The sequence below is a fragment of the Oncorhynchus masou genome, chromosome 24, assembly GCF_036934945.1.
Source record: "Oncorhynchus masou masou isolate Uvic2021 chromosome 24, UVic_Omas_1.1, whole genome shotgun sequence".
In the NCBI taxonomy this organism is placed as follows: domain Eukaryota; kingdom Metazoa; phylum Chordata; class Actinopteri; order Salmoniformes; family Salmonidae; genus Oncorhynchus; species Oncorhynchus masou.
Window position 1 is genome coordinate 116,287,402 of NC_088235.1, and position 12,546 is coordinate 116,299,947.

A 12,546-nucleotide genomic window follows, 5' to 3' on the forward strand; every position below is an offset into this window, starting at 1 on the left:
CATCACAGTGTTTTACAGGAGCACCATCAAGAGCATAATGTCAGGCTGCATCACAGTGTTCTACAGGAGCACCATGGAGAGCATAATGTCAGGCTGCATCACAGTGTTCTACAGGAGCACCATCGAGAGCATACTGTCAGGCTGCATCACAGTGTTTTACAGGAGCACCATGGAGAGCATACTGTCAGGCTGCATCACAGTGTTTTACAGGAGCACCATGAAGAGCATACTGTCAGGCTGCATCACAGTGTTCTACAGGAGCACCATGGAGAGCATACTGTCAGGCTGCATCACAGTGTTCTACAGGAGCACCATGAAGAGCATAATGTCAGGCTGCATCACAGTGTTCTAAAGGAGCACCATCGAGAGCATACTGTCAGGCTGCATCACAGTGTTCTACAGGAGCACCATGGAGAGCATAATGTCAGGCTGCATCACAGTGTTTTACAGGAGCACCATGGAGAGCATACTGTCAGGCTGCATCACAGTGTTCTACAGGAGCACCATGGAGAGCATAATGTCAGGCTGCATCACAGTGTTCTACAGGAGCACCATGGAGAGCATACTGTCAGGCTGCATCACAGTGTTCTACAGGAGCACCATCAAGAGCATAATGTCAGGCTGCATCACAGTGTTCTACAGGAGCACCATGGAGAGCATAATGTCAGGCTGCATCACAGTGTTCTACAGGAGCACCATGGAGAGCATAATGTCAGGCTGCATCACAGTGTTCTACAGGAGCACCATCAAGAGCATAATGTCAGGCTGCATCACAGTGTTCTACAGGAGCACCATGGAGAGCATAATGTCAGGCTGCATCACAGTGTTCTACAGGAGCACCATGGAGAGCATACTGTCAGGCTGCATCACAGTGTTCTACAGGAGCACCATCGAGAGCATACTGTCAGGCTGCATCACAGTGTTCTACAGGAGCACCATGGAGAGCATAATGTCAGGCTGCATCACAGTGTTCTACAGGAGCACCATGGAGAGCATACTGTCAGGCTGCATCACAGTGTTCTACAGGAGCACCATCAAGAGCATACTGTCAGGCTGCATCACAGTGTTCTACAGGAGCACCATGGAGAGCATACTGTCGGGCTGCATCACAGTGTTCTACAGGAGCACCATCGAGAGCATACTGTCAGGCTGCATCACAGTGTTCTACAGGAGCACCATGGAGAGCATAATGTCAGGCTGCATCACAGTGTTCTACAGGAGCACCATGGAGAGCATACTGTCAGGCTGCATCACAGTGTTCTACAGGAGCACCATGGAGAGCATACTGTCAGGCTGCATCACAGTGTTCTACAGGAGCACCATGGAGAGCATAATGTCAGGCTGCATCACAGTGTTCTACAGGAGCACCATGGAGAGCATAATGTCGGGCTGCATCACAGTGTTCTACAGGAGCACCATGGAGAGCATAATGTCAGGCTGCATCACAGTGTTCTACAGGAGCACCATCGAGAGCATAATGTCAGGCTGCATCACAGTGTTCTACAGGAGCACCATGGAGAGCATACTGTCAGGCTGCATCACAGTGTTCTACAGGAGCACCATCAAGAGCATAATGTCAGGCTGCATCACAGTGTTCTATAGGAGCACCATCAAGAGCATAATGTCAGGCTGCATCACAGTGTTCTACAGGAGCACCATCAAGAGCATAATGTCAGGCTGCATCACAGTGTTCTATAGGAGCACCATCAAGAGCATACTGTCAGGCTGCATCACAGTGTTCTACAGGAGCACCATGGAGAGCATAATGTCAGGCTGCATCACAGTGTTCTACAGGAGCACCATGGAGAGCATAATGTCAGGCTGCATCACAGCCTGGTACAGCAACTCCGCAAAGCTCTTCACAGGGTGATACGTGCAGCCGAACGCGCCACTGGGTGAACACAGCTTGGCTAGGCTGGCTAATATGCGTGTGTGTGTGTGTGTGTGTGTGTGTGTGTGTGTGTGTGTGTGTGTGTGTGTGTGTGTGTGTGTGTGTGTGTGTGTGTGTGTGTGTGTGTGTGAACTGAGCATGTCAGTAATTTTGATATGAATGAGGAGGCAGGGTTAGAGGTAAATACTTCCACTGTTTAGTTTATCTGCAAAGTAATACAATCGATACTCCATGAATACTATAAACATCTGAACAGGTACTCTGATATACGACTGTGTCATCACAAAATTACTTTAGCTCGTATTTACTGTAAAGTTGCCAAGATTAAAATTACTGCTAGGTTTTGTAGCAAAGTTACCAAGACTAAAATTACTGCTAGGTTTTGTAGCAAAGTTACCAAGCCTGGCATGAGTTGGCTGTAAATGTTACCACCAACCCATGTTTAAAAATGTATGTTTGTTTTATGATTAAACACCAACGTTGTTAATTTTCAAAAACCTTACAGAAGAACCTCGGCTTTCCCTCCCCAAAACATTACATCTACTAAAATATACAGGAAAAGCATTCATCTGCAAGTATGAAAACATTAAAAAGCACTAATGTACACGGAAGTCCCTTTCAAAAAGTTTTGCATGAAAGGACCATTTAGAACTGACCTGAGACCTGCAGTATTTGTCTAAATAATTCACAATAATAATTTTCTAAAACTTTTTGCGCTGTCAAAATCTGAACTGGTCACTGAACAGCCATTTTATTTGAGTTAAAAGGTATAATTCGGGATTTGCCTCTGCTAGGAGGCTGAAACATGGTCGCAAGTGGATCTTCCAGCAAGACAATAACCCCAAGCACACGTCAAAAATCCACAAAGAAATAGTTAATTGGCAACTTCATCAGGTATATCTCACTGGTCACCCCCAAAGCCAACTCCTCTTTGTCGGCCTTTCCTTCCAGTTCTCTGCTGCCAAAGACTGGAACGAATTGCAAAAATCACTGAAGCTGGAGTCTTATATCTCCCTCACTAACTTTAAGCATCAGCTGTCAGAGCAGCTTACCGATCACTATACCTGTACACAGCCCATCTATAAATAGCCCACCCAACTACCTCATCCCCATATTGTTATCTATTTTTTCTCTTCTGTACCCCAGTATCTCTACTTGCTTTTCATCATCTGCACATCTACTGCACATCTACATCATCTTTTGAGCTTCTAATCATGAAACCTATGCAAACTACTCAATCACTTTTTATAGCCTCCTGGGCCATACACAGCGTTCCTCATTGAGTTCCCTGAATTCCTATTGGACCTTGTAGTCATAGCAGATAATATTCACATATTTGGTAACTTTAATATTCACATGGAAAAGTCCACAGACCCACTCCAAAAGGCTTTCGGGGCCATCATCGACTCAGGGGGTTTTGTCCAACATGTCCTACTCACTGCCGGAAGAGTCTGGGTGGTTCCAAACTTCTTCCATTTAAGAATGATGGAGATCACTGTGTTCTTGGGGACCTTCAATGCTGCACACATTTTTTTTAGTACCCTTCCCCAGATCTGTGCCTCGACACAATCCTGTCTTGGAGATCTATGGATAATTCCTTCCACCTCATAGCTTGGTTTTTGCTCTGACATGCACTGTCAACTGTGGGACCATATATATGCTGTAGGCAACGCCTTGCTATAGCCTGTCAACAAACACACCACTGTACAAATCCCAATCTTATGTGATTTTTTTATTTTTTAAAGATAGAGATTAGTTTGTTCTGGATGCGCAAAACTCATCTTCAAGTTGTCTATGTCACTCCAGGTTCATGTTTTCCCGTTGATGAGACAACAACACCACCACTGGCACATTCATAACACTTGTCGGGATATTTCATAAATTGTCTCAGTCTCTATGGCAGTAACATGGGCCCACTTGTCGTGATTACAAGCCTGTCAGAGCGTTTTTGCTGATTGAACAGCGGAGTTCATATTGACTCCGAGGTCAGCCAGCCAGGCCACCAGAAACCTGTGGCAATGCGGCATTTGCCATAGCGGACAGCAATATTCAATCTGGGCCACACCACTTTTGATTTAGTTTAATAAAAAAATACATCGAAACAAAACTTCAAAAAGAGGGACAAAGTGCTGTTTTTGTGCCTCGTGATTTTACTAATTCTCAATTTCTCTCGCAGGTTTTGTGGGCACAACAGAAAACGCACAAAACTCAAAGCGTGTTCTCCACTTTCCTCTGGTATTTACTCAGCAAGCGTGATAGCGCACCACTCCCCACAGACACAAGCAAAAACTCTTGCAAGCCTATACCCCTAACGATTAGCGATCAGACATGCTGTGTTGCGGGGATCATCAACGTGATCCAACCCGCGCGTCCATATTGACCACAAGATGCCCAAACAGATATAATATTTGACTAAAAATGAATCATTTCAACCTTGCTGACGTTTTTATATGATCACGTGTCTCTCTATTACGCATGGAAATACTTTTATAAAAGATGTATTAAGTTAAAATCACTTGGAGCTGAATTCCTGGTGTTTTTACAGTCTTTTATATTCAACAATGAAAATTCGAAATAAATATATACAGAACTGCAACGCTGCTGGGTTTTTCGCTGAGTGTACAAAACATTAAGAACACCTTATTAACATTGAGGTTCACCCCCCTTCCTTTATGAACACCTGCTCTTACAATAACATGACCAAGTGAATACAGATGAAAGCTATGATCTCTTAATGATGTCATTTGTTAAATCAATCAGTGTAGATGAAGGGGAGGAGACGGGTTAAATAATTATTTTTAAGCCTTGGGACAACAGACATGGATGTGTGTGTGTGCCATTCAGAGGGTGAATGAGCAAGACAAAGGATTTAAGCTCCTTTGAACAGGGTATGGTAGTAGGCGACAGGCCAACGCACTGGTTTGTGCCAAGAACTTGAACGCTTGTTTTTTTACGCTCAACAGTTTCCAGTGTATGTCAAGAACGGTCCACCACCCAAACGACAACTCAATATTAGAAAGGTTTTCCTGTTTGTTATACTCAGTGTACAATGCATTTGGAAAGTATTCAAACCCCTTGACTTTTTTCACATTTTGTTACTTTACAGCCTTTAAAAAAAAGTAATATAAATAATTACCTCATCAATTTAAACACAATACCCCATAATGACATCACAATACCCCATAATGACATCACAATACCCCATAATGAAAGAGCAAAAACAGGTTTTTAGAAACATGACATTTAAATAAGTATTCAGACTCTTTATTCAGTACTTTGTTGAAGAACCTTTGAAGAGTCTTCTAGTGTTTGACGCTACACGCTTGGCACACCTGTATTTGGGGGTTTCTCCCATTCTTCTCTGCAGATCCTCTCAACCTCTTTCAGGTTGGATGGGGAGCGTCGCCACACAGCTATTCTCAGGTCTCTCTGGAGACGTTCGCGTTCAAGTCCGGGCTCTGGCTGGGCCACTCAAGGACATTCAGAGACCTGTCCCGAAGCCACTCCTGCGTTGTCTTGGCTGTGTGCTTAGGGTCGTTGTCCTGTTAGAAGGTGAACCTTTGCCCCATTCTAAAGTCCTAAGCGCTCTGGAGCAAGTTTCCATCAAGGATCTCTCTATACTTTGCTCTGTTCATATTACCCTAAATCCTGACTAGTCCTCCAGTTCCTGCCACTGAAAACATCCCCACAGCATGTGCAGTCTCCACCATGCTTCACCGTCGGGATGTTGCCAGGTTTCCTCCAGATGTGATGCTTGGCATTCAGGCCAAAGAGTTCAATCTTGGCATTTCTTTTCTCTCCTTCTCCCCTCACAGGTGAAAATCATCACTCCCCAATCAGTCACCAATCATCAATCAGAAGACACACCTCCTACTGTTTCCTACCCTATCACAGTTCCTTTCCCTTGGTTTAAAAACCCTGTCAGTTGTTTGCTCTAGAGCTCAATCTCTCTGTAAATGCCTTTTTTTTAAACCTTTATTTTACTAGGCAAGTCATTTAAGAACAAATACTTATTTTCAATGACGGCCTAGGAACAGTGAGTTAACTGCCTGTTCAGGGGCAGAACAACAGATTTGTACCATTTCAGCTTGGGGGTTTGAACTTGCAACCTTTCGGTTACTAGTCCAACGCTCTAACCACTAGGCTACCCTGCCGCCATGTCTGTAGGTCTCTGTGTTTCACTCTCTCTTTGTGTATTAACCTCTCTTTTGTTTGAGCACCTCCATAGCACTTTGTCCTCACCTGTGAGTATTGTTTTGGTTATGGTGTTTGTGTTTGTTTGCTGGTGGGAAAAGGGGGAACCAAGACAAGGCGCCCATGGGCATACACTACCTGTAGGTAAACTTTCTTAAATACACTAGTTAGAACTGGGTGGACCACCCACTGTATTTTTGGTTGGTTAGTTAGCTGTTGTTAAAGTAGGCTAGTCTAGCTTAGGTTTTTTTTTGAATACTTATTGTTTCTTTCCTTGGGTCCAGCTCAGCCCCTCTTCCTGCTCTCCCCCCCCCATTACCGTGTGTTTTCAAATAAACCCTGAGTTTGACGGTAGATTTCAGTTGTCCTGGTTATTTCATTCTCACTTTTACTTTGTCACTATTATAATTTGCCTGAGTTATGTTACGGGTCTCATTACCATCCCCCCCTAGACTGTCGGGCCAAAAGGGATTCGTAACACTTGGTTTCATCAGACCAGAGAATCTTGTTTCTCATGGTCTCTTTTGGTGCCTTATGGCAAACTCAATGGGCTATCATGTGCCTTTTACTGAGGAGTGGCTTCCATCTGGCCACTCTACAATAAAGGCCTGATTGGTGGTGCTGCAGAGATGGTTGTCCTTCTGGAAGGTTCTACCATCTCTACAGAGGAACTCTGGAGCTCTGTCAGAGTGACCGTCGGGTTCTTGGTCACCTCCCTGACCAAGGCCCTTCTCCCCCGATTGCTCAGTTTGGCCAGGCGGCCAACTCTAGGAAGAGTCTTGGTGGTTCCAAACTTCTTCCATTTAAGATCTGTGCTATGTTGTTAACCTAGATAAGATCTGTGTTATGTTGTTAACCTAGATCAGATCTGTGTTATGATGTTAACCTAGATCAGATTTGTGTTATGTTGTTAACCTAGATCAGATCTGTGTTGTGTTGTTAATCTAGATCAGATCTGTGCTATGATGTTAACCTAGATCAGATCTGTGTTATGATGTTAACCTAGATCAGATCTGTGTTATGATGTTAACCTAGATCAGATCTGTGTTATGTTGTTAACCTAGATCAGATCTGTGTTATGTTGTTTACCTAGATCAGATCTGTGCTGTATTGTTAACCTAGATCAGATCTGTCAGCTCAGTGACAAACAACTATCCTGCCTTTTACTCTGTGTGTAAGAGATGAGTCCATTGTGACAGGTAGTAGCCTATCACTTCAACGAGGTTGTAACCCACATCCCAAATGGCACCCTATTCCCTTTTTATAGTGCACTACTTTATACCAGAGCCCTATTCCCTTTTTATAGTGCACTACTTTATACCAGAGCCCTATTCCCTTTTTATAGTGCACTACTTTATACCAGAGCCCTATTCCCTTTTTATAGTGCACTACTTTATACCAGAGCCCTATTCCCTTTTTATAGTGCACTACTTTATACCAGAGCCCTATTCCCTTTTTATAGTGCACTACTTTATACCAGAGCCCTATTCCCTTTTTATAGTGCACTACTTTATACCAGAGCTCTATTCCCTTTTTATAGTGCACTACTTTATACCAGAGCCCTATTCCCTTTTTATAGTGCACTACTTTATACCAGAGCTCTATTCCCTTTTTATAGTGCACTACTTTATACCAGAGCCCTATTCCCTTTTTATAGTGCACTACTTTATACCAGAGCCCTATTCCCTTTTTATAGTGCACTACTTTATATCAGAGCCCTATTCCCTTTTTATAGTGCACTACTTTATACCAGAGCCCTATTCCCTTTTTATAGTGCACTACTTTATACCAGAGCCCTATTCCCTTTTTATAGTGCACTACTTTATATCAGAGCCCTATTCCCTTTTTATAGTGCACTACTTTATACCAGAGCCCTATTCCCTTTTTATAGTGCACTACTTTATATCAGAGCCCTATTCCCTTTTTATAGTGCACTACTTTATATCAGAGCCCTATTCCCTTTTTATAGTGCACTACTTTATACCAGAGCCCTATTCCCTTTTTATAGTGCACTACTTTATACCAGAGCCCTATTCCTTTTTATAGTGCACTACTTTATACCAGAGCCCTATTCCCTTTTTATAGTGCACTACTTTATATCAGAGCCCTATTCCCTTTTTATAGTGCACTACTTTATACCAGAGCTCTATTCCCTTTTTATAGTGCACTACTTTATACCAGAGCCCTATTCCCTTTTTATAGTGCACTACTTTATACCAGAGCCCTATTCCCTTTTTATAGTGCACTACTTTATACCAGAGCCCTATTCCCTTTTTATAGTGCACTACTTTATATCAGAGCCCTATTCCCTTTTTATAGTGCACTACTTTATACCAGAGCCCTATTCCCTTTTTATAGTGCACTACTTTATATCAGAGCCCTATTCCCTTTTTATAGTGCACTACTTTATACCAGAGCCCTATTCCCTTTTTATAGTGCACTACTTTATATCAGAGCCCTATTCCCTTTTTATAGTGCACTACTTTATATCAGAGCCCTATTCCCTTTTTATAGTGCACTACTTTATAACAGAGCTCTATTCCCTTTTTATAGTGCACTACTTTATATCAGAGCCCTATTCCCGTTTTATAGTGCACTACTTTATACCAGAGCCCTATTCCCTTTTTATAGTGCACTACTTTATACCAGAGCCCTATTCCCTTTTTATAGTGCACTACTTTATATCAGAGCCCTATTCCCTTTTTATAGTGCACTACTTTATATCAGAGCCCTATTCCCTTTTTATAGTGCACTACTTTATACCAGAGCCCTATTCCTTTTTATAGTGCACTACTTTATACCAGAGCCCTATTCCCTTTTTATAGTGCACTACTTTATATCAGAGCCCTATTCCCTTTTTATAGTGCACTACTTTATAACAGAGCTCTATTCCCTTTTTATAGTGCACTACTTTATATCAGAGCCCTATTCCCGTTTTATAGTGCACTACTTTATACCAGAGCCCTATTCCCTTTTTATAGTGCACTACTTTATACCAGAGCCCTATTCCCTTTTTATAGTGCACTACTTTATATCAGAGCCCTATTCCCTTTTTATAGTGCACTACTTTATACCAGAGCCCTATTCCCTTTTTATAGTGCACTACTTTATATCAGAGCCCTATTCCCTTTTTATAGTGCACTACTTTATACCAGAGCCCTATTCCCTTTTTATAGTGCACTACTTTATATCAGAGCCCTATTCCCTTTTTATAGTGCACTACTTTATACCAGAGCCCTATTCCCTTTTTATAGTGCACTACTTTATACCAGAGCCCTATTCCCTTTTTATAGTGCACTACTTTATATCAGAGCCCTATTCCCTTTTTATAGTGCACTACTTTATATCAGAGCCCTATTCCCTTTTTATAGTGCACTACTTTATATCAGAGCCCTATTCCCTTTTTATAGTGCACTACTTTATACCAGAGCCCTATTCCCTTTTTATAGTGCACTACTTTATATCAGAGCCCTATTCCCTTTTTATAGTGCACTACTTTATATCAGAGCCCTATTCCCTTTTTATAGTGCACTACTTTATATCAGAGCCCTATTCCCTTTTTATAGTGCACTACTTTATATCAGAGCCCTATTCCCTTTTTATAGTGCACTACTTTATACCAGAGCCCTATTCCCTTTTTATAGTGCACTACTTTATACCAGAGCCCTATTCCCTTTTTATAGTGCACTACTTTATATCAGAGCCCTATTCCCTTTTTATAGTGCACTACTTTATACCAGAGCTCTATTCCCTTTTTATAGTGCACTACTTTATACCAGAGCCCTATTCCCTTTTTATAGTGCACTACTTTATACCAGAGCCCTATTCCCTTTTTATAGTGCACTACTTTATATCAGAGCCCTATTCCCTTTTTATAGTGCACTACTTTATACCAGAGCCCTATTCCCTTTTTATAGTGCACTACTTTATACCAGAGCTCTATTCCCTTTTTATAGTGCACTACTTTATACCAGAGCCCTATTCCCTTTTTATAGTGCACTACTTTATACCAGAGCTCTATTCCCTTTTTATAGTGCACTACTTTATACCAGAGCCCTATTCCCTTTTTATAGTGCACTACTTTATACCAGAGCTCTATTCCCTTTTTATAGTGCACTACTTTATACCAGAGCCCTATTCCCTTTTTATAGTGCACTACTTTATATCAGAGCCCTATTCCCTTTTTATAGTGCACTACTTTATACCAGAGCCCTATGGGCCATGGCCAAATGTGCAATATCAGGGAATAGGGTGTTATTTGGGATACTGCCTAGAGCTGAACAAGCTGTGCTAGATGGAGCCATCCTAATGACTGGCCTCTTCAAATATCATATCTACACAAATTTGGTATCTGGCAGCATCACATTACAAAGCTGCAGACGACCAGACAGGCAGACAGGCAGACAGACAGACAGACAGGCAGCTAGAACAGTGTCTTGTCTTTACTATCATTAAACTGAAGACAGAGTTTTAATCAAAGATTCTCTGTAATTAGTATTACGTGATTAAACTGATTAATCATGTAACTGTAATTAACTAGGAAGTCGGGGCACCAAGGAAAATATTCAGATTACAAAGTTATAATTTCCCAATATAACCTTTCAGATATTTTCATATCTGATCAATAGTCTTCTGATTAATGATTTATTTATTTTACCTCACGTTAGTATCATTCCAAACATCGTAAATTGTCGGTTATCTGCACGAACCCAGTCTTCACTATGAGTCATCCATACATCAATTGTCTTACATCATTTATTTATTTCTAACTAAGTAATTCACAGAAATGCACAAACAAACAAACAAGGTAAATGTGGTTACATGAAATGATAGGAGAATGTGCCCTAGTGGGCTGAACCGGCATGGCAGCTTGTTAGACAAGAGAGAAGTGGGGGTCGACTGAGAAGACAACACACAGTTGATAATTATAACAATTGAAATGCTAATCCTTTGCACATGAACACTCACTCATTCGGGAACAATTACAATCAATTCATATATTTCCGCTCAGTGTGTCGTCTTGAAAAGTCTTTCTTTTGTAGAATTGTCCGTTTCTCTCCCTCTCTCTTTCTGTCTTGGTTAGAGGGGATAGTTCAAAGTGACATTCGTTATAGAATGGGCGTTTCGGCAGTTGTCGTTCTTGCATGATGTCTACTTTGACAGTATTACAGTATTACCTGATGTAAACTTAGGCTACAGTTTGGATGACCGTTACTGTATTGAAAATGCACAAGGCTGCACTTCTATGGCATATATCAATTTCAACAGTACTATTTACATATTACTGTATGTGGGTTATTGATGGAAGGTGACTGGACAACCCAAGGGGGACAAAGGAAAACTAAATTAGAAAGAAACACAGGAAACCACCCCTAAGGCACAACTTTGCCCGCAGCACTGTTGTGCTGTCTCTACACATCCAGACGTTCCTGTCTGTCGGCCCACATATTCTCATCCACATCACACCGGATATTTTCCCTTCCAATGCAACGTGGAAAGAACCTTTTGGAATGCCTTATCCATCCTCTGCAGGCATCTACTGTGATGTCCTCACATGCTGCTTCCATTGCAGCCAGCAGGGTCATCTGTGTGTGTGGCTGACGATCGTACACCTTCCACCTCCATGCTGAAAAGAACACCTCCATTGGGTTAAGGAATGGTGAATAAGGTGGGAGGAATTCTATGGGCATCCTCGGGTGGGTCACAAACCATTGCCTTATGATGTTTGATCGATGGAAACTCACATTATCACAAATGACCACATACTTTGGCAAATCCCCTCTAAACAGACCCCTCTCATCATCAGGGATGAGAGCCCTGTAGAGAGTCTCTAAAAAGTTGAGTAGATGCTGGGTGTTGTATGGCTCTATAAGGGGGATATGGGTTAGGACACCATGCTCTGAAATAGCAGCACACATGGTGATATTTCCTCCCCGTTGGTAAATCCACAGTAGCTCTGTGACCGATGATATTCCGACCCCACCTTCTGCATTTGGTCAGGTTGAAGCCAGCCTCATCCACGTATACAAAGTTGTGAGAGGGTTCACTTGAGTCCAACTCCATTATACGCTATATCCCAGAACAACACAGTTGAATTTGTTTTGGTAAGGAAGAGTGACATAAAATGTACATATATTGCATGTTCCTTCCACAGCAATGGAAATGTGTGCAGTTTATGCTTACTGTACTATGTATCACTATAAAATGTTTCTGTAAAGTAGTTACATAGGTATATGTTTTACCTGTAAATACTGGTACCGTAGCTCCTTAACTCTGTCCTCATTCCTTTGGAATGGTACACGGTACAGCTGTTTCATACTCATCTGGTTTCTATGCAGCACCCTGTCGATGGTTGAGATGCTAACCGTATGGATGTTTTCAAAGACATCGTTGTCTTCTATAATGGTCCTTTGTATTTCCCTGAGTCTCATGGCATTGTTTGCTAGGACCATGGTGCAAAT